This window comes from Monopterus albus, unplaced genomic scaffold (assembly GCF_001952655.1).
Source record: "Monopterus albus unplaced genomic scaffold, M_albus_1.0 scaffold41.1, whole genome shotgun sequence".
In the NCBI taxonomy this organism is placed as follows: Eukaryota; Metazoa; Chordata; class Actinopteri; order Synbranchiformes; family Synbranchidae; genus Monopterus; species Monopterus albus.
In genome coordinates, this window is record NW_018127921.1 from 4,965,861 (window position 1) to 4,970,737 (window position 4,877).

Genomic DNA, 4,877 nt, shown 5'->3' on the forward strand with positions numbered 1-4,877 from the left:
GCAGGAATTTATTACACCATGTTATCCAGTCATGTGAATCTCTTAAAACTCCTTTTATAATTTCTGTGACTGTTCTGTCACGGGGTCAAAACATACTATATTTGTCAAGTCAGTATACTTATAGATATCCCAATCAGCATTTTATCATGCCATCATAAAGTGCAGCACTAATGTAGTATATCTGTAGCCAAAATGTCTGCCTGCTAAAAGAAGCTTTATTTTTACTGTAACACATACAACGAAATTTTGTGTGGACCTGAGGGCCCGGGGCCGCTGTGTGCATACGCACCACCATCACAGGCAACTTGGGGGGTTCAGTGTCTTGCCCAAGGACACTTCGACATGTGGACTGCAGGCACCAAGATTCGAACCCTCAGCTTTCTGGTTGGATGACTGCTCTACCCATGGCACCACTGTCGCACCCCCAAAAGGGTTATGCTGTCGTTTGTTTTCAGTTGCAGTCCATCTCACAGAGGTGAATATATGAATTTGTCATAATATGAAAATAGTACAATATAGTGCTAATTATTTTTACTTCAGCTGGTGCAGTGGGAATAAGTTAGCCATAAATCTGAACTTTGAGACTAAGAGAGAAGTTGTTATTTGGGACACACAAATACACAGAGGGCTGAGGCTGACTTATAATTCCAAAATTTAGTGCTCAGGGGCCAGAGGGACATGGGTGACCTTTCCGCATGCATACACACACTATTCTCATAGCTATGGGAAGGCACACTGAGTTGTCTGCCTCTGTGCTCCAAAAGAGCCATTCACTACAGAGGGAGTGTTATGGAGCAGACAACAGAAGGAAAGACAGAGGTGGTTATTGATAGGTAGGAAAGAATGAGGGACATGAGGGAGGCTAAAATAAATATAACAAGGCGAAGAGAGTAAAAGTGAGATAAAGCATGAGAGGGGAAAGGTCAGAGAGTCATTGACCAAAGAGAAAACAGGGATGAAAGAGTGGGTGTAAGAGTGAACAGTTCCCTTGTTGAATAATGATCAGATTCAGTGAACAGCAGGGATGTGCGGAACGTTTCTCAGGGGCAGGGGCTCAGATATTTAAAAAGGGACATCTACTGTATCAGTACATATCTAATTTGAAGTTTTTCAATGTTACAGTTATCAATAATAAATACATGTACCAATCATTTTCTCCTTGATAGACATTGTAAACAGACTGTTTTTTTCACACTCACCACTGAAATTATGAAACATACCGGTAGTATTTTATGTCTGTCTTGATCTAGCTTTCTTTACTGGAACAAAGTTAATACGGTGGCCAAGCCTTTTTGCACCCTATCAGTCTTAGATCAGCTCACTTTTTCCAAGTTGACAGAGAAAGTGCCTTTTGATGCCTCGTTCTTAAATTTCTCCTCAGCTTTCTGTATCTCTCTCTGATTGGCATCTTCTTCATTCCCTTTTTCTGTGTTGGAAAAAGTAACATACATTTACTCAAGTGTTGTGCTTAAGTACATTTTGAGGTACCTGTACTTTACTGTAGTATTTCCATTTTCTGCCACTTCATATTTCAGCTTTACCACATTTCAGACGCAAATATTGTGTGCTTTACTGCACTACATGTATGAGTTAATTTAGTGTAGGCTAGTTACATTATAATCATAATACTTGATTGATCCCTCATGGGAAATTCACAAGCTATCCAGCATTAATTCACATTCTAAGCATATAAGGTATTAGCTCCACCTTTATTTGCTGCAGCAATAAATGTGATGTAATGTTACAACATAATGCAGTCCAATAATATGATATACAATATTGTGATATGTGCCATTCAGCATTATTTTTGCTATTTCAAGTATATGTTATGTTAATATTTTTGTACTTTTATTTAAGAAACATTTTGAATGCAGAATTTCTACTTGCAGCTGTATTTTCATACTGTGGTATTGCTACTTTTACTTAAGTAAATGGTTTGAGTACTTCTTCCACCACTGCCCCTTTTTAACAGATAAAATAAAATGGTTGCTTTCAAGACTAGTGTCTGTTGAACTGAACCAAACTGTCAACAGTAGATAGATGTGATAATTTGGCCTAGATTGCCTAGCTTAGATCAAACCATTTTAATTTTAGGCTAATTGAGCATTTAGGAATTAATGTTACAGTGGAAATGTAATGAACTTTGATACATAGGTACTTACCAACACCACCTCTTTAATCAGTTTGAAATAGTGCATTTCCAAATATTTCATAACTTATAGAATTAAGAAATGCATTACTTAAAAACCAAACATGTTTAAGTGCATATAATTCCTGTTACTTTCTTTAAGTAGGGGGGCGACAGTGGTGCGTTGGATAGAGCAGCCGTCTCCCAACCGGAAGGTTGAATGTTTGAATTTCGGTGCCTGCAGTCCACATGTTGAAATGTCCTTGGGCAAGACACTGAACCCCCCAAGTTGCCAGTGAGGGCGGCGCGTATGCATGCAGCGGCCTGGGGTCCCTCGACTCCAAACAAAATTTCGTTGTACATGTCATAATGTTACAATGACAACTAGAGAAATGCATTTTCTGTCATAAATGCGTGTGGATGCTGATAAGCTGAAAGATCATCCTGAAAATGCCTGAAATCAATTGCTGAAACAGCTGAAAGATGAGAAGAAATGGCTGAAATTCTTTGTTGAAATAGTTGAGAAGAAATGGCTGAAGTTCTTTGTTGAATAATCTGAAGGATGAGATGCAAAAACGTAGGAGTGGCCTTGAAGAACTGAACATTTTGATAGTAACCTGATCGGTCAAATGAGTACTGAAGAATGGAATGCTGAACTTATTAATAAAATGCTAAACATTTTGACACCTGAAAGGCATATCTACCTGAAAGTAGAAAACTTCTGAATAGAAGCATGAATGTCCTTGAAGAGCTGAACATTTTGATCCCTGAAAAGCTGAAAGTATGCTGAGTGTAGAATTTCCCCATGCTTTTGAATGGGGCACGATTTTCAGAATAAAGCTAAATATTATAAAAGTATGAAGTTTAGAAAAATTCTTAAGAGAAGCATGAATGTCCTTGAAGAGCTGAGCATTTTGATAACTGAAATTATGCTGAAGTAGAATTTTCCCATTCATTTGAATGGGGCAAGATTGTCAAAATAAAGCTAAATATTTCAAAAGTATGAAATTTAGAAATGACTGTCCTTGAAGAGCTGAACATTTTGATTCCTGAATGGCTTTGCTAGCTGAAAGTATGCTGAACTTATTGAAATGTGAAAATAGTCCAATGGGACCCCACAAACTAGGTAAAACAAGTAGGTCAACCTTGTTAAAATCAGAGATGCTTTACCATATCCACACAATAAAGAACAGGAGAGCATAGTGTGGATGCTTTACACACACAAATACTATATTTAGGGACTGTGCACCAGCTGTGTACTGATGTGAATACAAATTACAAATAGGCACTGTCTCATTTCCTAAATCAACAAGATTGCTGTTTTTATTTTAACATGCTGATAGTTCATTACCTTAAGCTTAAATGTTTATTTATTTACTTATTTTCACGTCCCATCTAGTGTACAACTGAAGATTTCACACTTGCAGTCAGTTACATCCACCAAGCCACTTCAGAGGATTTTATATTCAGTATCAAACTTATCAACAATGTGCACAATGCTGCTTTATGAAGTTGACGACTCTTGTTCAATTGACAACAACAGCTCCTCTGATTTTAACAAGGCTAACCTGCTGAGTGGGAATATTCCATTTTAATTGCAGAAAACCAGCCTGATTGGAGGTTAAGTGGACAGTGATTCTAAAATGAGAGGAGCTAATTGGGATGAAATCCAGATCTAATAGAAGTTTGTAAGCTAAGGAAAGACTAAATTAAATTAAACTACTTGAATAAACTAACTAACTGCCTGAAAAATAACCCAAATAATCAAGAAATTGACTGGAGGTTAAGTGAACAGTAATTCCAAAATGAGAGGAGCTAATCAGAATGAAATCAGATGAGATGGAATCAGGGAAAAGCTAAATCAAATTTAATTAAACACTTCAAGAACAGATTTTACACAATTTCTCCATTAAGTTACATATAAACTGGATTCAAAGTAATAAGATATGTCCCATTTAAATCAGTAGTGTAGAAGCACTATGTTTACAAGACAGTCCTCCTGTATGTGTCATTTGTGCCAGCAGGTTATTACGGCAAACAGTTATGTTATAGTTTGGCAACATCTAGTGACTGTATTAATTATGACATGAGGAAAGGAGTAAGATAGAGGCACAGAGTCTATAGAATTCAAGATGAACCGCGCCTTGCCTGGTAAGCAGACGAGAGCCACTGCGGAAGCAGGGGGAGGTGACCAAAATCCACAGTCAAGATGTGGTTCCTAGAGTCCACAGAGGTAGAATGGGAGGCAGAGCCTTTAGCTATCAAGCTCCTCTCCTATGGAACCAGCTCCCAGTCTCAGTTCAGGAGGCAGACACCCTCTCTACCCTTAAGATTAGACTTAAGACTTTCCTTTTTGATAAAGCTTAAAGTTAGGGCTGGATCAGGTGACCCTGAGCCTTCCCTTAGTTATGCTGCTATAGGCCTAGACTGCTGACGGCCCCATGATGCTCTGACGTTCTCTCCTCTCCTCTCCTCTCCTCTCTCTATGCTTCTATATGCCACCATTACACATCACTAACTTTTCTGTGCAGATTCTCAGTCATCCAGGTCATAGTAAGCTGAAAAAACTTAGAAAAAATCAAGAGGCTTCATCAGTTCTGACTGACTGGTGTTGAGCCGGAGATATGTATCCCCCTCTGTGGTGTTTCAGTCCTTTGAAGGTCAACAATGTCCCTTAATGAGTGAGTCATTATAGCCCAGTATCAGTGAGAGTTGTTACCTGTCTTTGAATCCTCCCCTGTGGACCGAC